Here is a 22,675-nt window from a genome sequence, read left to right as displayed (position 1 = left end):
AAAGCCACAGACTAAAGAAGTAACACGAGAGATGTGGACATACCAAACTTCTGAAGAGATGTTCTAAACAGATTACTAATCAGAGAACACAAAACACAACTAGAATTAATTTCTTTTTAGTACAAAATACCTTGTAACTGCTTTTCTTTTTAAAAATGCTCAGTAAAAGTTTATTTTTTTGGTTCAATGCCCCTCTCATTGAGATCTACAGCTTTTTACTTATACATCAAATTCACAGGTTTAAGCAGGTTTTTTTATTTTTAGCATTATATAAGGTTAACAGAAATATACATATATTAAAGTTAAATCAGTACTTTACAAATTTAAATGAATAGGTAGATGTCTTACTCATAACCTCTTACAGAAGGACCTGCAGGAATAACCAACAGTAGAGATCAGTTTATTTTATATATATTTCAAAATGAAATATTTTTAAAGATACCTGTATGTTCTAAACTTGTCACTATCAGCCTACAGTCTCCTGCATACAACAGGGTACTAGTTGCTTTAGGAAAACAAAATTAGATTCAAGAAAAGTGTTTAAATTTTTTTCTGGGTAATTTAAATTAAACTACTTTCATAATCACTTGTATTTTCCATAAGACATTCGACTTTGCTGTTAAGATAATTCTCTCTCAGCCCTTGCACAGCTGATAAGCCATATCTCCCAAGGCCAATCCGTGCTGTTCAGGATGGACCCAGGGAGCTGCTCTGTGTCTGCGCTGGAGAGGTCCCAGCTCCCTCTGCTGACTGCAGAGCTGCTGCCAGGAGAACCTCTGCAGGGACCCGCAGGCACCCTGCACACAGCGCAGGTGGGGCTGGGCTGTCAGGATGCCTGCTGGGTGCACAGCGGGGCGATGGGCACGCCATGGGGCAATGGGCGACAAGTGCACGGCAGGGCGATGGGCGCGCCGCAGGGCGACGGGACCACCTCGAGAGAGCTGCTCTGGAAAGAGAGCGGACCTGGAGGCAAAAAGGGACGAGTTTCTGGAGGGTCCTCACCTATACACTGGGCATGATGTGTGTTATGGGATAGATTATTGGCCACTCTGGGTCTCAATCCTGAACCTAAGATCAAATCCTGGGCTGGTCACTGGGGCTGTGCTCCCTCCCAGCTTCTCCTGCAGAGAACCTAAAAGACCTTGGGCCGTCCTGGCAACAACTCAAGGCATGGCTGTTATCAGCTCTCTTCTGAGCACAAACCTGAAAGACAGCCTCTTGCTAGATACTGTGAAGGAAGTTAACCCTGTCCCAGCTTCACCCAGGACAGTGCCTCACATGCCTCTCCCACCCAGCCCTCCACATCTCCGCATCACCAAAGCAGTCTCACGTATATAACGTCTCATCCCTGCCGAAGAGGATCGCAAACAGCAACACAGAAAGAACCAGGTATACAGACAAAGGTAAGGACTGAGTGGGAAACCGAAACCTCCTTCCCTCACCAGGCACCTCGGCCCTCAGGCCAAGGGGGTGCTGCTGCCCTCAGCACATCTTTGCTTCACCCCAAGACCAAGCACGCCTCGCTCCGGCTGCCTCGCCCGCTCCACCTCAGGCTGTCTGCTGTCGGGTGAGACTCACGGGTCCTGCACACCTCCAGCGCTGGCAGGAAGGGGGACACGCACACAGCACTGCCAGGTACCAGCAGTGCTACGTACTAGGCCGTACTAGCCTTTATCTTCTTTCTCAATATAAGCATCACATAGATAATGAACAGTTAAACTCCAGAGCTCCCAGAGTCACGCACAGCCCTGGAACAGGGCACTGCCATCGCTCGGGACGCACGCAGGCTCCACGCCCAGGTCACAACACCATGGCAGAGGCAGCCTCTGTCACAAGTTTTCTTGACCCACTTTGTTTCCTTTGGTCTAGCTGTGACAGCGATTTCCTCAGCTGCCCAGGTGCCCGCGGCTCATCCGCTCCCCTGGTGTTTATGGCCACGAGGCACACGCAGTTCCACACGGACAGCGGCAGCAAGCGGCTCTTCTACAAGGAGCGAGACGCTCACGGCTCCACGGTGCCGACGCAGCGTAACGACGGACACGCCGGTATCGCGACAGGAGAGATCGCGACGAGCAGAGACGTAGGACGCAACACAGAGGGGTGCAGGCACAGGCTGGGGCACAGACTTAGCCCTGGAAACCTCACAGCTACAAACTGCTCTCCAGTGGCCAGAGGTTTAGGTACGGAGCGGCAGAAAGCTGTCTGGGGCGTGGGGAGAGAGAACAAAGAAACCACGCGTGATGTACAGAAAAGGCACCACACACAGTAAACCTGGGTGCACGTGGAGCTGCAGACCTGCAAAGATAGGTGAAGGTCTAAATGTGTGTCTGCAAACACAAAAAAATACCCCAAGCATATCCTAAGGTAAGGAAGAAGCCATCAGCCTGACCACTGAATTCCTCCCAGTGAAGGGCTCCAGGCATGAATACCCACCCATGCCCACCCTGGCCAGAAGGAAATCACCATCCACAGGGTGCCCAGGAGCAGTGGAAGGGTGACCACAGCCCGAAGAACGGGGTTATAAAGTAAGAAGGGCGTGTATAACTACTTCAACAGCATTCTTATTTTTCTGTAACAATTAGATCTGGACTCATAATGATTAGCCCCTTAATATTTCAATAATACTAACACTAAATTCTTGGCTCTCCAATGAGCGTCCTCTTTGCCCATAAACAAGACTTTGAGCCTAATGCCACTCTTGTGCTTCACAAAGGTCACTGTTCCAGCCGGGGACAAGCAGCGCCTGGTACCGCATGGTCTTTCAGAGCAATTAAGCAACCGAAGATTAACTTCCGAGCTTGTGGAACAATCCTCAGCCTACTCCTGACCTCTCTCAATCTGCAATTAAGCCATTACAGTGACCTGCCAGCATCTTATCTTGTTGCAAGATGCAAACAACGCAACCCTATCCCTGCACAGAGCATCACCATCAGGCTGTGCTTTCCTGCTGGGGAGGGGAACAGCCTCTGCTGCCACAAGGGCTGGGGCTGCACCGGTCACACTGATGCACAGCTGTCCATCAGATTGCAGAAAATAAATTATTGTTGTCCCAAAATGCTCCTCGGACTAATCCATCCACGTTCTCATGCGCCTCGCTGTCAGGATACAGGTAGCTCTTACCTTACCCTCCCCAACGAGCAGAACCTCTCCCTGTACAGCCCTTCCAGCGCTGTTCTAACACCACTCAGCTGCAGGTACTGCAAGTAAAACCACATGTTATTTCCAGAAGGGCTCGTGACTAACCTGATCTATTTATATGACAAATTATTTTCACTGTAACAACAGTCCTTTACAGCCAAAGCTACAAGATGTTTTACTCAGGATCAGTTCTGAAAAAATTTTGAACATGTTTCCCCCCTCATAAGCTGAATGGGAGAGCAAACACTGCAGTATGATGCTAAGAAGACTGCTTGTTCTTTTGGGAAATAGGTTAAAGCCCAAGTGATCTTTTATAGATCTAAGACATTGTTTTCAGCCACAGCAGACTTTCCACATGGTTTCAATGCTGTAAGAAATTCCACCTTTTGTCTTTTCACAAGTGGTGGTCCCAGGTGTATTACATGGTATTTAGGACAAAAGAATTTGTGAAAAATGTTTCCGGCAAATAAATCCCTGCTTTAAAAGACTATTTACTGTTGGAGGGAAACTGTCCATTCTTCCACAACTCTGCTGCACACCCTGACAGGGCGGCGCAGCTGGATGTGCTGCCGTGTTCACGCCAATATGTAGGTTGTGGACCAGGGTGACTGCTTGAAAAGTCATCAGAAGGAACTAAGAAAAGCAAGCTTACTGTTAGCAGGTTTTTGATACTCAGGGGGGTCAACACCATCACGGGAAAATACTGAGAAGCCTGCAAACTAAAGACTGGAAACTTATTCCAGAAGCATAACTAGACATTTTCTAATATGTGGACAGTAACATAATACAGATTCAAGCTGTTAAGCAAAATCCAAAGAGATTTGAAATATTTATTAAAACTGATCATCAAAACTGGAAAGATGATGAGGACACAAGAAGTCCCATCAGGATGTGCCAGAAGTGAAGGGTGCCTTGGAAAGCTGCCCTATGGGGATCCTGCTGCAGGACAGCAAATCCTTCTTCCTACCATTCCTGTAACCCTGAGGCAAGCAAATGGCAAACCTGGAAACATCTGGGCCTGTGGAGACAAAAAGCTGCAAATGCACTGAACAGCCTGATTCTAAATTAACTCAGGCTGGTCTGCCTCCCTGGTGACACCAGGAGGTGTCAGCCAAGGGCTTCCACCAAATATTCCAAAAGAACTCACTGCACAGAACCCCAGAGAAGGAACTGACCTCACCACCACCTTGCTCCAACACCAATGCTCGGTGTGTGTCCAGATGACAGCAAACCATATAAGGATCTCAGCAGTAAAAAAGAAAACCTTCAAGGAGTTACACATTTGTAATGATTTCTATTCAATACGTTTGATCTTGTATTTTTTCCATAAAACCCTTACAATGTCAAAAGGCATCACTATTCCAGCACGGAAGCCTACACGAGTGCCTGTCCTTCTAGAAGTGAACAGGTCTTTTACTCTCCTTTCTGTTAAAGAGAGTGTGATTTCCTCCACTTTTCCATTCTATTATTTTAACACTCTCAATTGCTTTCTTTCTTTGAGGTAATCCTGACTTTATTCCTCCCATATCCCACCGGTACCTTTCTGATCACCTACCGGCTGTTTGCCACGCTTCTGGCTCTGCACATTGGTCATCTGGCCTAAAGAAAACCTCTCGGTAAAGTCTAGTTCTTACCCAGATATAGTGTGACAATAACATCTCCAACGTGGAGCAGCATCCCGCACCCTCCCCTGTCCCGAGGGAGCACCCGCTCAGGCCGCTGCGCTGCACCTTCTGCAAGGCGGCGGCTCAGAACCGCGGGCACAGTTACTGCCCAGAAGTGCCTGAAGCATTTTTACTGCCACTAGAATTATGGTGAGACTTCAGAGCAGCACTTGCCTCTATTGCTGATCCACACACGCTTTCCCGGCAGCAGGGAAGGGACAGGACACCGTTCAGAAACCCCGTCTCTGCAGGGCAGCCAGCACCAGCCCAGGTGACCCCCCAGCACCAACACCGGGGCACCGGCTGCAGAGCTGCGCAGGGCAGCGGGTGGGAACTGCCATCACCTTCGTGGCACTGGAAAAAGTTAATGTGGACACAACTGCTCACCAAAGTACCGCCAGCTCTGCATCTCTGGAACCGGACTACTGTTTTGTTTGTCCATGTCCTCACGTGTCACTCGTTACCCGCAAAACGCTCTGGAAGTACAGTAAAGCAAGATGAGACCCATGCAGGCTCGACCATCACCAAACACCACAATCCGGATTTCTCAGCCCCGTGGGCTGCCTCTACAGTAAAAGATTTATGCAAAAATATTTAAATTTAGACTGCTTGAAAGAAAAGACCAAGTGAAATATCTCAGTAAGACTTTAATTATTACATCATTTTCCATGCTATGACAATCTAATTTCTCAGTTTCTACACCAAGCCTGACAGCGTGCAGCAGGATTGTTACACATGCAAATGTATGTAAATAAGGTGTTAGAACAAATCCAATATGTGGTTTTGGGATAACATTTTGCCCTTCTATTTCAACAACAAATGGAAAGAACAGAGAACAGAACAATGCTGTGTACTAAAAATACTTTTCATGCAGAGGATTAAGAACTTACTCTCCTTATGCCACAAAGTACCCGCCGCCCTTAATTCCCCCTGGGCGCAGAGGATCTCAGCACCACACAGAATCGGGCTCATCCCGTACTCGTTATTTTGGAGAGCCATGCAAACATGAGTTAACAGTTAAACACCAACCTATTCGCCAAGTTAGAACAGCACCACAGCTCCCCAGGTTTAACTGGGAGGGACAAACGGGCAGCGGCCCCAGACTTAACCCTGCTCTCCACACACACCGGTGCTGTCAAGAGACAGAAGAGATTTCATTATGCTGCTGTCTGTACGGTAAGAGAACCTCTTCTAAATTACACCCACATGCTAAGCAGGCAGCTCTACCGCCTCTGTAAGCAGCAGTGCCGGCGCACCAAACGCTTGGCCTGACCGATGATCCGGGGAACGCGCTGCCTCGACAAGCCCCAGCCTTGCTCCAGGGGCTCTGCAGAACCAACAAGAAATAAAGACTCTTGTTTCCAAAACTTTGCAGCAACCACACATAAAACGTGGGGAGGAGGAAAAAAAAATCCAAACCAACCAAACAAAATAGACCAAATACTACATCTTCAAAACAGCTGACGTAGCTGGGAGAAAGGACGCTTCACTCCAGGTCTTTCCCCACAGTCCCAATTACTGATCCAATATTCTCAGGCCTGTTCAGTTTCCCTGCTCTTGCACAAAGGAAAGGAATTACAGCTTTAAACCAGCAAAACCAGAGCTTGCTTCAGAAACTGAAGTTGCTGGAGTTGCGTACAAACTTTGAAAACAATCAACTTTCCCCAAAACTCTCCTGAAAAAGATCACGAGTTCACTCACACTGAAAGGAGCCAGTAAGCAAATAAACCTCAACAGCTCAATCGATACAGCTCGATTGCAAAGTTAACCTATCCTGGGAGAGCACACACTTTTCTTAACTACTTCATTACTATTTCTATTCTTTAACTGTTGTCAAGAAACAAAAACCTCAGATACAGCTCCAGGCAGACACCTTCAGTACTTCTCCCAAGAGGAAACTTAACTCAGTGCCTTAGAATGATGCTGTAATTTATGATAATACTTTGTAATCACCATCTGAAAATGCAAGATGTGCTCATTTCCAGGGGACTACCTGGAAATACACTGAAAACAGATCATAGTGCCCAGTACTCTGAAGAGGTTTTCACTTGGAGTATTTCAAAGTAGCTTCAAGGGGAGGAACACAAGGTACAACAAGGGAATAATCCTGCTGCAGAGGCAAGGTGAGGCAACATCTGGATGACTGAGGAGATCTTACTCAGCCCCAATCCATCGTCATCTAGTCAAAGAAACCGTAGGATATGAGAACAAATTTTCATAATGAAAAATCTACATAAGTGTCAGGACCATGCTGTCTCAACATCAAACACCAGCAGGATTGTTCCTCTTGGTCCAGGAGTCATGGTCAGACTCTCTTTAATTAGGAGCATACAAACCAGAAACCAATTTCACAATGCTCCCTGTCTTTATCAAAGGGTTTGTCCTCCAACGAACAAGACTGCAAAGAATTTTAAGAAAATGTAGGTTACAGCTAAAGGTAAATTAGAAACCCAGTCTTTCAAAAAAAAAAAAAAAAAAAGAGTGCTTCAACTAAATTGGTCTGGGAGAGAAGAAAGATGGTAAAACAAACACTCCTTGATATCACCAATAAGCCGATATGCAAAGCTTTGCAAGAACACGTCACAGAACAGAGACTCGTTTCAATGACTGCTTTTTGCACACAGGGTAGAAGCCAGGCTGCTCTAACTCAGGTTCAGCGAACCCGGCATTGCCGTTCAGTCGCAGGCTGCAGCCAGCGCTCCCACAGCCTCTCAATAGCCTGGAAGATCCACAGCACCATCCACTCAAACGGGATTCCTCACTTTTATAAAATTCACAATAAAAGAAGAGGGGAAGGAAAAAAGCCATCTATGTAAATACAAGATTTTGTTGCAGGAACTAGGTAACAGCTGCCAAGGAGGACTACTCTGGCTTGTGCTCTGCTCATCACTCCTTGTTTGACTGTGGCACGCCATCCAACCAACCTCATGTTTCAGAAGCAGCTCTCATTTCAGTGATCAGATACATACAAAACAAGCCACCTGCCATGTGAGAAAATGACTAACACTTGCATCTTTTAAGCTCTTTGCTTCATCACTGAAGAAGCTTTTGAACACAGTAGCATTAGTGTTTGTTGAAAGAAACTTGCTTTTAAAAACAAGATGCAAAAGGCTTCAGAAAACATACGAGGATAAAGACCAAAGGTAAATCTGAGTAACTTACTGCTGCTGCTGTGGCCTCCTCTCCACCTACATAGACAGAAGAAGCAATCTCCATCACTGATAAGTTTGTGGGAGCATCCGTAGTAGAAGACGATCTGGGACGACCTGGTTGAACATCTTGGGCAGACCTCCTGTTGATCTGCGGGCTTCCTTTTGGGGCGTCTGCCTTGCCCCGCCTGCTGTGCAGGCTCGTCCCTCTCTTCATTTTAGGTGGCACTCTGATCTGCTGAAGCACTCGGTTCAGAGCTGTGGGGTGGGTGGAGACACCATCAATTTCAGCACAGATGCTTTGGCTTTCCAAATCCACATCAGGCTCCAGATCAGCCTGCGCTTGCTGAACATCATGTGGAGAAACGGACGACCTCCTGCGCTGATGCTGGAAAAGGTGCTTCAAGCCTTGACCAATCACATTAATGTTCTCCAAAGCATTATGGGTTATTTTGGATAATTTTTGCTCTGATTCGTGTTGTTTTTTGGTCTCTTGATCTTGGGATTTGCCTCCAGGATCAGGGTCATCATACAACTGTTCAGTGCCAGAGGGCTCCATTGATGACACCCAACAGGTTTATTTGACTATTCATTCACAAAAACGTCCCCTGTCTTTAAAATGCTTGTGTTTGTTTTAAAAGTGTCAAGATTGTCAGCCAATTAGGTGTGCAATTGCTTCAAGAGTGACTACACATGCAGCTGTGCCCCGGTGATCTCATGCTTATCTAATGTTAAACAAAAGAGTCATTGTTATACATCCATGCAGAAAGTAGTGGGTTAAAAAATCCAATGCGCAAAACATGCCATTCACCAAACAAACCAGATTTCCAAGCACCCCTCCAGGTGGCATTAGCTGCATCTAGGCTAGCTGCAGAAGCCAAAGCTCGTATGGGACAAGTCAGTCATCACCTAGGGGAAGAAGCCCAGCACAAAGGGTAGAGGAAAGCAAGAAAGGTAAAAAAGATGTTCAAAAGGGGGAGAAGCAAGGAGAAACCAGTGGGTTTTTGTTTATTAAGAACAAGCCCATAATAATATCTAACAGAAAATGAGGTTAAACTTCTGAAGAGCACGTTAGTCTCTTTGGCAGAATTAATTTTGTTCCTTGACAAAGATCTGGTAATTCGTGCTTCAAATGTAACGCCTGCTCTGCCTACCTGGTTTTCCTGTAGAATGCCTAACGTCACAGTATTTAATATATGCAAGAAAACAGAACATTTCCAAATGAGTTACGCATTTCCAAACAGTAAGAAAAGGCTTATTACTGCCAACATCTGCTGATGGCACTGGAAAGGAGATGTGAAAATCTGTCTTCAAGCAGGAACAGGCAAGTGAAATGGTTTCAGTTGGCTTACTCCTGTCCATAGCTTCCAGAAAAAACAAAAATGCCCTTTTACAAGTAGATTAAGCAACCAATCTGCAAAGGAGCAGCACCGTGCATGTGCAGCTCAGCTTCCAGCAGAGAGGAAACACACCGCTTTTCTCCAAGAGAGCTCAACCTTACCCATCGGCTCGGCTCAGGCAGGAGCTGGCGGTAAGACATTGCAGCTGAGCCCTTCTACTGCAGCACACTACTGGAGAAGTACAGCAGAGGAATGAGGAAGGAAGGGAGGAAGGACACAACAACTGAAAGTTTCACATCAGCACCATGAGATCACGTGTTCAGAAGCTGATCATGGTTTTCTTGCAGGAGAAAGCTTTGATTAGGTTTCCATAAATACAGAAACCAGATCACAGAGGTCCACCTCAATCTCAGCAGAAAGCAGCCTGTGCTTCAAAAACAACATTTGAAATGCAACGTACGTTTGTGATTTGAGAGCATTCATTTTTATCTTAAAACAGTTGCGGAAACATAATGCATTGAGGTTACAATTAGAGTGCTCTCAGTGTTGTGCATCTCAAACCTGAGATAATGGGTTAAACAGATATTCCAAAATGCTTTCCAAATTGGCATCCAAAAATATCCCAAGAGCTGCCTCACACTCTCTTTTTCAAATGTCGTTGCTATCAGCTGGAGGCAAGATGGAATTCAGTACTTACAGAAAGCAAAACACTGGAATCACACAGGATTTATCTCAGTAATTTGAACATGTTATAACCATTGAGTTTAAATATATCGGTCAGTTTAATCAATAACGCATTAAATGCAAAGTAATAAACTACATCCCAGAAACATACATCTACCCATATTCATGCAGAAATTGTGTGGCAGAATTAAAAATGTACAACCAACCTTCCATTTTTACATTCTTAACACTTTCCTAAAAGACTTCAAGTGCTTTTCTGACTGGTATTATGCTTTGACTTTTGAGCTCACTCTTTCTAAATATTTCTTTTTTCCTCATTAACAGGTTTTCCAGAAAGTTGAATCCAGGTCTCCACCCAAGTTTTGGGGGGAAAAAATGAAAAAATACATTTTCCTTTTCATCCAACAGACCAAATAGTTCAGTGGACAAACCTCCCTGGCTAAAAAACAAGAGTCCCAAAATCATTTGGCATATAAAATACAAACCTGACAGTTGACCCATGAGTGCCTTTCTAATTCCAGCCAATTCCCTCAGTATTTGTTTTTCGGTCAGGACTCAGTGAAGAGCTGTACTTCATATCAAAGCAGCCCAGTATACTCTCTAACCAGTACCTTTCTAACCTCCTGCATGCTTTCTGTCCAGATCACCACTGGGAACACTGCTGATCCCACAGCACACCACCTCAGTCTCACTAGAGTTCAACGCGTTATCTGCTGGAAACCATTAACCTGTGTAATTAGCCCCATGTCAATTTACAAAGCAACCTGAAACCAATCAGGCCCAGTCAGCTCACGAACCAGCCACTGCTACCCCCATGTACTCTGATCTCTGGAATTACACCGACTAGGCTCCTGTAGGGAACTGTCTGGCCATCACCCCACTCTCATTTCCAGATGATGAGTCTGTTGCGAGCCTGGAAAGAGCTTTTCAAACAGCCCATCTGGTATGGAGACCCTTAAAACTACTTGTCCTAGTGTCTGCTTTGGGGGAAAAAGCTACTCATAAATGTGTAGTATAAGAACTGTGAATCAGCAGAATTAATTAGCACATTTATTTGCATTAGGATTCAAGTTTTGTGCCTTTTTTTCCCACCACTTATAAGAACTTTTATATTCTGTTTGAGGGAGAAAGTGGAGTACCTTATAGCATGAAGTTCAAAAGCACGCATTTCTTACTCATATGAGAATGCAATACATCAAGGACAAAATTCACAATTCCATATACAGTCACTCTGAGCAGACGTTATAACATTATTACATCCCAGAACATGCTAATACAGTCCTTCATTTGTGCAATTATTTCACAGCAGCACTGGGAAACAAGCAGTTCAAAAGGAGAAACCAGCAAAAACAATATTAGATAACTGAATATATAAACTAGTACTTGCCTCCATCACTTGCCCTTTGGCATGGCTGACATACAGCAGTCCCTCCACTGAACAAAACTGCAAAAGAAACCGGGTATGAGTTGCAGTTCTCGGAAACAGGAGGAAAGATGCACACAAACAACAAAGCCAGCATGGTTCCAGCTTTTAGCTTTTATTCCTTTTTCCATTTAAATGAAAGTGCCTCTGGAAACTTAGCTATTTTAAACTCTTCCAAATAACTGAAGGGACACAAATATAACTGAAGTTAAATCTGAACCCTGGGGAGGTAGCAGGAAGCTCTTGTGAAGGAATGTTTTCTCTGGGGGTTCATGGCCACCGGCTGAAAGCACGGGCAGATTTCAGGGCTCTAGCCTGCAGGGTCAGACTGGTTGACACAGATTTTATTCTCTCCTCTATTGACTCATTCCAGCGTTCTCGGCACAGGTCAAACAGCTCGCTGGTGTTCACCTGGGGTACACCTAACAGGATGTGAGCTGTGAGCACTCTGAGCACGAGCACCTTCCATCCCATCCCCCAGGGCAGCTCCATCGCTGGGGCTGAACCAGGGCTGGGCGCCGCAGCCACCTCTGCCAGGAGCCACCAACCAACCCTCCCCTGCAGCACCCGACGCGCCGAGCCCGGCCGGGCAGAGACACGCGGCCGTGCAGAGACACGGCAGCGGTTCCTGCCACGCCCTTCACGCAGCGCGAGCACCAAGGACTCGGAGTGCCGGGCAAAGCACACCGCACCCGAGGACCCCATCCGGCTCTGCCCTCCTTCCCCACGGAGGGAACGGAGCATTCCGGGGGTGTCTCAATGATCGGTTTAATGTTCCTGTGACAAGCCCAAGGTAAGGCCAGACGCTTGCTGGAAGAACACAGCAGTGGACATCCAGAGGACAGCTGAGAGCAGATGCAGCGGCCGCATTTCTCCAGCCAGACTCACGTACTATTCTAAAACAGCCAAATCCCTGCATCTTCCAAAGGTGATTAGGTACTTAGCTACTTCTTGGGAACAAGGAGACAAGCTTCAGAACACATCAGCACTCAGAAGAATACTACAAGACTCTACCCAACTGGGGCATTTTGACTATTTTATTACACGGCAGATTCCCACCTCCAAGACAACAGCAGAGATAACAAATGTTGATCAGAACCACTGAAGGGGGATGCTAGAATATGAAGAAAGCGATGACAGCAAACACAGAGAATGTAAAAAAATGAACGAACACATTTTTGAAAAAAATCTTGACACAGAAGAATTCACGTTTCTACAATAGTAGGAGTGGAGAACTAGGCACAGGGTGTGAAGTGTTAACATCATAGCCATTCTACTTGTATTTTTTTCTTTTTTTATGTTATTTTTTACTTATAAGAACTGTAAGAGCTTCTGACAGTGAGGTCTTCATAGATACGCCCTACAGCACTAAGGCACACTGCAGGTCAACAGATGCTTTTGACTCAAGCAAATTCCCAGTCTTTATCCTGCAAAGTCTGCTATTTATGCTGTATTTGAATATTGCAAACTCTTAACACTAGTGTTGAGGTACAGCTACCTAGGGAACCCTCACATCTGTTTTACTCCATGAACAGGTCAGTTTAACAGCTCATCACAGAGTGGTAGTGCACAGTTAGCAGCGATCTTAGGCAGGAGACGCTTCCCATTCCTCTTTAGCAAAGATTTCAGTGGCAACTGGTTGTACTGCAGAACAGTAGAAACATTTCTGAAAACCAGTCACTCAACTTTAAGCCACTGCAGCTTCCTAATAAACACAGAAAATTACCTAATCTTTTGTCTTTGTGCCTGTGGTCCTTACACTGTGAACTCCTGACATTGCAGAAGAGCCATAGGTGTTCATACTCACAGCAGTCAATGAGCAGTTCTTCTTCTAGGACAGCAGTGGTACTGAAGATGCTTGATTGTGATAGGATGTATTCAGGAAGATATTTTTTAAAAATAAATTGGAAAGAGAAAGGGATCTGTCGCTTGTTAAGAGCATTTGGTATCTGCTCATCTGTGACTTGAATGCAATCTTGTCTCCACTACAGGATTAATATTTGAGCTTTCAGGAACAAAAATCTGCTTGCATTAGTTTTGTTGGTCAGCAGTATTAAATATAAAGTTATAGGAAGGAACTGTTTAAACAGGATGTGGGCCTGAGAAGAGGCTGATGTTGAAAAATCACCTTCTGGTACATCTATGAACACGCTGCTCTTACACAGTACCAGCATGCGAACCATGAATGGATGCGGCGGTAGCGACAGGCACATTATTTATGGCATTACTGTTGTCTTCCAAACCACTGCCCCCTTGAATTTTACACCCTTTCTGGTTTCTCTCGACTTCCCCTCTCTGACAGAGTTAGCTGTGAACACCCAGAGCTTTCTCTCCTTATTTTCTCTGCTGCTTGTTGGTGCTGAACAATGATGCTTCTGGAGAAAAGAACCAAACTTAAAATTTACCCTTCTAAGGGTAATGTCACCCCTGCATGATCTCTCCCTGCTGCCACCTTCTGATGTGCTGACAGTGTTCAGTACCGCATTGGGAACCCACCAACGCTACTAAACATGTCCTTTCCTGGAAAAGGCCACACACAGACGACTTTCTGTCAAATTAATTTTAAAAGTGCTCCAAGAAAGCTAAATCAAGGTTAAAGAAAGATTTAACTAGGGCCCACATTTTCTGATTTGCCAACATTCCCAACTACATTCATCATACACATTTTCTAGAATTTTTTTAGTGAAAGTACTTCAAAGATCAGAGGAAACACTAAAAATGCAGCCTTCAGGTGTTTAAGAAAAACAGATTTGTTTTTCGGTATATACAAGGTTCGGGTATATACAAGGAATTCTTATAAAGACCATTTGTTTTACTAGACATAAGAGGAGATTTGCCTATCAGCAAGTCTTTCTTTCTAACGCAATGGATTCAGAATTCGTAGTCCTACACGGTGTCACCACTAGTACGTGTACCGAGGAAGAAGACAGACGAGGCTGCGACTCACAACTGCGCTGGGAAGACAAAAGCCAACACTTTCACTTGATTTATGACCTGTTTCAGAAAAGCCACCTCCTCACCTGCTCTTCTGCAAAACCCAACAAAGAAAAGACAAACTGCAACATTTCCTCAAGAACTTCTCTGCTTTCTGTTAAAGGGAAAAAAGCTGTAACCATGTCCACATGTTCCACAAACCTGCCAATTGCTATTCTGAACTCAGAGCTTCACTGCAGGCACCTGAAGGGACCATGGCCAGGCACGGGTCGAGCAGGGATCCGAGGCTGGCCTTCTGCAATACCAGAAGTATGACAAACAAGAATTTAAAGAATTTTTAACCTCTTTTACCCCCTGTAGCTCATTTTCAGTCCCACAGCATAGCACCCCACAATTTGAGCTGTGGGCACAGCTCTTCCTGGGGCTGGGATGTGAACTGACACAAAAAAATTAACTCAGCATTGGAGGAAAACGGGACTGGGGAAAGAATCTGGCCACAGAGCTGAGGATAACAGCTTCAGGGTAAGGTTAAAGAAGAGACGCAGGACAGAGACCGGGCACGATTACTCAAGAATGGTGTTACCAGAAGCCTCCTACCTGAAGCCACGGCCAGGACAGCTGGAGAAACAGGAACTCACGTGAGCTTCAGCAAGGGCTCAGCAAAACAAAAACAATTTCATTTTACAGTTCAAATGCTGCATTTTGTAAAGAGAGAAACTATGTATGAAGGAATACTTCCTATGTAGGAAGTATTGAGCAAATATTCAAAATATTGGGTCTTCCATGAAGAAAAGAACTATGCATGTATGCAAACAAGGAACAAACAGACCAGGATCAGAAGAGAGGTACTGGTTAACATTACCACCAGCAACAAATAACTTTCCACAGGGTGCCTGCACACACTTACAATGTGAAGCCAGAGCTCATTGTTTATCTACTCAGTTGTGAAGATCTGCATATTAGTTGTGGGGTTTTTTTAATACTGTGATTTAACTCGACATTCCAGCATGCAGCAGAGTCACAAGCAGCTGCAGTGTGATTATCAAAGGCTCGAGCAGGGACGATGCTGACACAGACACACCAGCCCCAGGTGCACCATCCAGAACAGGCACAGGCACCGACAGCCGGGGCCATCCCCGCTGCCTGCAGGCATGCTCACCAAGGCCAGGAGCGAAGTCAAAGGGCAGCCAAAAGCCCCACAGCCCAGAGGACGGCAAGAGTGTGAAGATGAGTTAAGATATGTGATGTTTTGGGAAAATGCACAAGGAACAGAGAGAAAACGTGGTCATCAGCACCACCTGCTCCCCTCTGGGAGGGGGAAAGCTCCAGGCTCACGCAGACCAGACAAGGAAGGACTCCTACAGCAATACACACCCGCGTCTGCCTCCTTTAAAACGCAGCTTTAAGCACAGAGTCCTGTTTGTCAAAACAAGGCACACTTCGTTGTTTGAGGAAGCTGTTTTAAGCTGCTTTATCAATGTTCACTATCACAGGGATACAGAGCAGCAGAAGTGTGTTCCAATTTCACCGCAGCAGATGCAACCATCTCATTACCGTGGTTAAGACCACCTGTGGAAGCATTTCCCTCCCAGGCAGGAGCCTGCACTGAGCCCGCTTAGAGCAGCACAGCAACAACAAAAGCCTACCTTCAAATATCAGATGAATTCTGTACAGGCAAAGGTGAAAAGGAGCGATTCAGCTTCTTTTAGCTTCCCCCTCTTTAAATAAATCTTTCACCAGAACAGATTTAATTCCTTAAAGCATCTCAAATGCTTCCGTGGTCAGCTGCACTCCTCCACTTTACCTAACATTTGCATTATCTGGATCAGATTCTCCAGCATCTCGAAAAATGCAACATTACCAGGCCATGCCAAACACTTCTGACCTTTTCTGGAGAGGAAGGGACACGGGGGGAGGAGATCAAAGCTGCTCTTACCCTCACTGCCTGTCCGCCAGGAGCTGCTGCCACTTCCAATATGTCAAATCTGACTCAAATGTCAGGAACGAGTGAACCACAAAGTGGAAATACAGGTATTTTCATTCCACTTCCACGGGAAGACAAAAGGTTACACTACAGCTATTTTGGGCATCGCAGAGAGACTTCCAGTGTGCTAGTCACAAAAGGAAAAGAGAAGAGACAGCCTCTCCTTTTCACTCCCAGCAGATTCACCCGTGACAATGCCAGCACAGGAGGCTGCAAGATTCAGCACCTCTAGTTCTAAAATAAAGGTTTCTTACAGGCTCAGAGTTTTAAGAGGGTTAAAGCAAGCTAAATTACCAGGCTTGTAAAGAAAGATATCATCTACCGCCAACCCACACTACATGCGATTTGAACACGTGCCTTTAGCCCTGAATTTAGGAAAGAATCATATTTACAATGACTCGTCAAAGAAGAAAGTAGAACTAACCTGGCACGGTGGTAAAATACTCCCCCGATGACTCAAAACCAGTATTAATTTTCTGATCTTTCAAAAGTGTTGACTCAACTTACTGAGACAGATGACGAGTTTTCATTCAGCTCAACAAAACCACGCCTTTCCCATTGACTCCAGTGCTCTTGGTACCAGGTACATGAAAACCATCCACTGATACTTGGCACCAAATGAGCTACAGAGTGGAAGTTTGACTTAAAACAGGTTACAAAGACTAACTCAAACCATATTCAGTCCCAAAATGGGAAGTCTACTAACCCAAAACACTAATAACGATCCCCATACTGCAAGCCAGATCTGTACCGTGTCTGCTCTAAACACTGTACCTTCACCGCTCCCTACGGACACAAAGCTTGGACTCAGAATCATCAAAGTACCTCTCATGTATGACAGTTCCCTCCATGATGCTGAGAAGGATCCCTGAAAAGCTCAACTGTCTGAAGAGCATTGTCATTGGAAAAACCTGCTTCAAAACCTGACAGCTCATTGCATTGATATTGCTTAAAAGATTACACAAATAATGCAAGACAGACAAACTCTAATCAGAAGTTAACAGGACTCACTAACAAACTGATCACTTACATTTCTCTACCGCTTCCAAACTGTCTTTCATATTCACAACACAACAGTTTCATCCCTGCTCTCCAGAAGAAAATCGACCTTCCTGGTCTTTCAAGTGAGCTAATCCAGGGAGCTTTTACTTAAGTGCAACTCTCAAGAAATTATATAACAGTAATGTCCTTAATCTGGGGCTGCTTTGTTTAAATGGATCTTTTTTTCTAATTAAGCATTAGCAACCCCCTCTTTGCAGCACCACAAACAAGATGTTCAGTTGCCCATTAAACACTGCTTGGAGTCCCCCAGCCAACACTCAGCAGAGGCTGGGAGGACCTACCAGCAGCAGACCACCCCACCCACACCTCCTCACCTACACTCATCACTAAGAATCTGCTACCAGCTGCAGCAGGAAGAGGACACAGGCATAATGTGCTTGTAACTGGACTCATTACAGCCACTGCTCCAAGTCTCAGGCAGCTCAAGCCCAGCTCCAGACACGGAACACATCCGAGCAGGGACATACCCACTGGGCAGGAGTCCTGGCAAACCAGCCTCTGTGCCCCAGGAACACCATCCCAGCAGCCACAAGCACCCGCCCTGGAGCACCAGCTGCCAGGCTGCTGCTCTCGTGCTGGGGAAGGAACCCAGCAGAGCCGCAACTCCTTGTTCCAGCACCACAGCAACGCAGCCGGTGCTCACTGCAGACGCCGCTGCTGCTTCCCTGCTTTGCTCACTGAACACGAGCGCGTGCGTGCCCAGCACACTGAGGTTTATTTTATTGCTTGTGCGCTACTACGGGACCTTTTTAGTGCAGGTTTTGATATACCAGAAGGATAATCACTGTTCCATGTTTACTTTTAATCACCTTTCTTTGCAGGGACATAATAAATATTCCACTGCAAGGTGATGGACATTCCGCTTCAGGTGACTAGTCCTGAGAAGGCTCTTAAGATGAGTAAAGCCCTACACTTTTTGGACTTAAGCAATAAAGATACGGACGTTCATCTATAGTCCTTTTCTTCCCATAGATCTAATAATGCCCTTTTAGAGAGAACACACAAACTGCACAAAGACAGCACAGCTAACAGCCACACACAACAGGCTGGCTCTTCAACATCCACCTCCACATCCAACTGCACAAAGACAGGCATTAGCTCCGTGATCCTGGTATAAAGAAACTGGGCTTGACGACTTGCTTGCCAATGGGAATCAAGCAGTCATACATTTAAAGCCTCAGCCAAAACGAGAATGTTTCCTCCCACATTCATGGCAGAGTCCACATGGAAGAAAAAAAAAAAAAATAAACCCACGAAATCCACAAAATCATGATCCAACGCAGCACAAAAAGGGAACAGATTTGTTTGAAAGAAGGCTGAAGCTTACCTGCCTCTTAGGACATGCAAGCTTTAACCAGAGCCAAACTCCAGACACACATTAACAAGCTCCTTACAGAGCCACTGCTCAGCTTGGGTGTCCACCAGAGCTCCCAGGGTGCTTTCTGCTGACCTCCCTTCCAGCCAGTCGGGCACCCAGCACATATACAGGTGTAGGGGGGCCCATATGGGGTACACCACCTGCTACACAGGATGGTTCCTCCCCAGGTGCAGGACATCCTATTTCCCTTTGTTGAACCTCACGAGGGTCCTGTCTGCCTGTTCTCAAGCCTCTCCAGGTATCTCTGAATGGCAGCACAATCCCCTGGTATATCAACTTCTCACCTGGCATCATCTGCGGGCTTGCTCCCAGTGCACCTGGCCCGTGAATCACGGTGCAGATCAATCCCAATCCAGAAAGCCTATGCCTAGAGCTCTCTGCACCCCATAATTGGATGGCCTTTTCTTCCCATTTGTAATGTGTCATAGTAGGCATACATACCTCAAAATTGTTCAGGTTAGCTCATCTCTTTGCATAGACACGCTCACAGTTGTAATCCAAATGTCTTCAACAGAGGTCTAATTTTAAAAATACTCTGAAGTATGAATTCCACAGGAAACAGGACAGTCAGGGGAGAGAAGGGTATACAACTTATCAGCTTCTACATTTGCAGACATCTGCAGTCAGTAGTGTAGGCCATTTTCAGAGTAAATCTTGGCAACAAAGCTTCTTTGTAGAGGAGAAAGACCTGCCAAAATTAACAAGAATAGTAAAGAACACCATTAACATCTGATAAGCAACAAAACAGCACCAGAGATTCAGAGTCTCCTTCAGAGAAAAGAATTAACTCTTATGTGAAATAGTGGATTTCTGCTAGCTTTGCCGTATTTAAAACCAGAAGCAGCCTCTGAAGCCACCTCCTATTCTGAGTACTTTAACTTAATAAATTATCTCAAGGAGGAAAATTCTCTAAGCGTTCAGATAATGTTTGATCATAACAGAGCATGCAAAGCAAGGCCACCCCACAGAGTGCCTTGTTTCAGAGAAAGCTACCCAGCTCACCGATGTTCTCTGTGTATTTTCACACAGGGGTGCTCGTGCGACCAGTGCCAGGCTAAAGAACCAAACCACTGTCCAAAACGAGGACCAGAGAGACTGATGGAAGCCCACCACACAACAGATACAAGGGACACGCCAGGGGAGTTCCTGTACAGCATAAACAGTTAGGAGTGCTGGCGTACTTCTTAACTTCTCTAATGTGTATTTAAGTTAATAACAAGTAACCTCTGTGGGGCAGAGACCCTCTATTCTGTGTTTGCATTCCACGTAGTATACCAGATCCAGGTTTCAAATCAAAGCTGTTCAATGTTTTTGTGATACAAGTTTTGGCACTTTTGTTACAAGAGCAGGATTCTTCTCTACAAATAAAACAAGGTCAGCTAATTTTGTATTACCACAGAATGCCTTTGAAAGCATGAAGATATTTCATCCTGCAAAAAAGACATTTAACTCCATACAATCACTTGTTTCCTCCTCCTTTTTCTTCCTCTCTGTGACCATTTTAACATACTTGGCCAGAGGAACAATTTTAAGAATTTGGAGCTTATAATCAAGCTTAAACAATCAGCTCACTGTGCTGTGACAACATCCAGTGCCTTGACTGTTTAAGGGTTTTAAGAATTCTTTAAGTATTTAAATCACAGCAGATACTCACTTTGGAGCCGTGCTGACAAATCACATCTAGCCTGCCACCGTCACACTGCATTTCATTCACTTATCTTGACTTTTCCCACAGATGCCAGTGTACCCACCACCCAACGCTGCCGAGCTCACGAGTCACAGACGGTGGAGGCTGGAGCTCTGGAGGCCGTGTCCCCGATCCTCTGACCAAGCAGGGCCACCTACAGCTGGCTGCCCACGAGCCACTTTAACAAGCCTTCCTGTTGTACTGAGGTGCTATCCTCTCACTCGCCGTAGAGCGTTAACAGCAGTCCATTATTAGCTCTAAAGAAACTCATGTCCTCACCAGAGACCTGCTCCGCGAGTCCCGTTTCACCCTGCAGCACCCACACGCTGCAGCTTCCGCAGCGCCCCAGAGGACAGGGAGAAGCACCGGCTGTGTGTCAGGGTGAGGAGACTCCAGCTCCATCAAGGGGAAGCCTCTCTGCCAGCTCCCCTGAGCAAGAGCTTAAACTCAGTGACGCCAGCTCCCAAAGACCAGCTTTCATTAGAAGGTGACAGCCATGGAACCAGGGGGAGAACACACTGCAGCAGGAAAACACGCTGGAGCAGCCAGGGGAGAGAAGAGTCCTCCCCCAGACCTCCAAGCAAGAGCTCCTAGAAACCCAGCCCAAGATATTATCACGCCAATTATGCTTGAACGGTTCAACACCCTTTCTTCGAAAGACCAGAGGAGATACTAACACAAGGTTTGTCTAACTCCAGCGCAAGCCACAGCAGCCTGCTCAGTTCACAAACAGGCACCAAACCATTCACCAGACCAGGAGCTGCCCTGCTAAATACAGCCCATTTCCTAAAGAGAACACCTCGTTAAACACACAGAAAAAAACCTGTAGTCTGCTAATGATTTCTATTTTGTCTCTGAATCAGATACAGCTTTTAATTATTGGATCTTTAGCTATGACTAAATAAGAGGCAAGAGAGACCAAACCATGCCAGAGACCTGCTTAAAAAACAAAACACAGCAACTTTTATGTGGTACATGGAAGGGAGGAAACCTCAAACTTTTTAAATACTTTTTTAATGGCATGGAAGCCTGCAGTCCCAATTTATTTCTAACACAAAGTAGATCTTCCTCCATCTTCAGTTTGCTTCCATATTTTGAATGACTTCCAGATTGGTGGAGTGGGTTTATCAGGCAGCTGAATGGGACACAGTGGATGCAAAACTCCAGTAAACTTGTCCATTCGGCACAGGAACACTGCGAGGCTGTCACAGTTGCTGACCAGTGCACATCCTGCAAGCTGGGGGTCCCCACTGTCCCCAGAAAAGAGAGAGGACAGAATCCCCCAGTATTGAGAGGAAGAATCCTCACAGCCAGTACACCCAGCTTTCCTCAGCTCTGGGCATTTCCAGGCGGACAAAGAATCTCCCCTGAGAGGAGCATGGTCCTGTTGACTAAATGCGAAGCTACCCAAGACACTTTAATCTTGCTTCAGGCAGGAGCAGCAAGGACAGCGCCACGTGTTCCCCAGACTCAGCGGGACCCTCTTGCACTGGGTTCAGGGCAGCACTACTTCAGTGGCCATATGCGTAGCCCAGAGGTGTTACCAAGGGCCTCCCCCTTGCAGAAACATTTGATTTTAAAATCTTGTCCTTGGCCAAGGGACGCCTTTTCTGACACAGTGGTAGTTACGTTACCCTCCTCCTCCTCTACACTTCCACTCACATCTTTATACCTTCAGGTCACACCTTCACACCTTCTGCCCACCAAGAAGCCTCCTTAAGTCTCCTCATTGATTGAATCTCGTAGTGGAAGCAATGCCTCCACCTAATGCACGTGCTTCACTGGCCACAGTGCTCAGCAGTGATGCGCTTTAGGTGCTCCTGGTATCACCTACGACAGCGGCTGTACACGCAAAATGACAAACCGCTTCAGGTCCAAGCTGTACGGCCTCTGGTACTTGTGAAGCTCAGAAGCTGCTGCTTTTCGCCTGAAGCTCTCTACTTCACAGGCCTGTCTCCAAAACCCATTTCTAGAACGGCAAAATTTGAGCTCACCTACACATCAGTAACACAAAATAATCAGTACCTTAATTACCTCATTAAAAGGCGGCTGCAGTGGGAAGGGACAGAAGAAGAACACACCCGAGCTTCAGCTCTGTTAAACCCGCGAGGCCGGACGATTTTTTTTTTCCGAGACAAAGCCCCCGCACCGCCAGCGGCTCCGCGGACACTCCGCACCCGTGTGCCGGGCCCCGCGGCCTCCGGGTACGGGCTGGGTGCCCGCGAGGAGTCC

At 46.0% G+C, this 22,675-nt stretch overlaps 1 long non-coding RNA gene across 1 annotated transcript; it reads right to left on the bottom strand.

Moving 5' to 3' along the window:
- Positions 1-7,970: 7,970 nt before the first annotated feature.
- Positions 7,971-19,449, bottom strand: LOC104461705. Its single transcript, XR_727551.1, has 3 exons — positions 19,198-19,449; positions 11,363-11,419; positions 7,971-8,676 (listed from the first exon to the last, which is right to left on the bottom strand). It is a non-coding gene; the product is annotated as an uncharacterized LOC104461705 (long non-coding RNA).
- Positions 19,450-22,675: the final 3,226 nt, after the last annotated feature.

This window comes from Pterocles gutturalis, unplaced genomic scaffold (genome assembly GCF_000699245.1).
Source record: "Pterocles gutturalis isolate BGI_N339 unplaced genomic scaffold, ASM69924v1 scaffold15097, whole genome shotgun sequence".
In the NCBI taxonomy this organism is placed as follows: domain Eukaryota; kingdom Metazoa; phylum Chordata; class Aves; order Pterocliformes; family Pteroclidae; genus Pterocles; species Pterocles gutturalis.
This window is presented reverse-complemented; position numbering and strand designations above follow the sequence as displayed.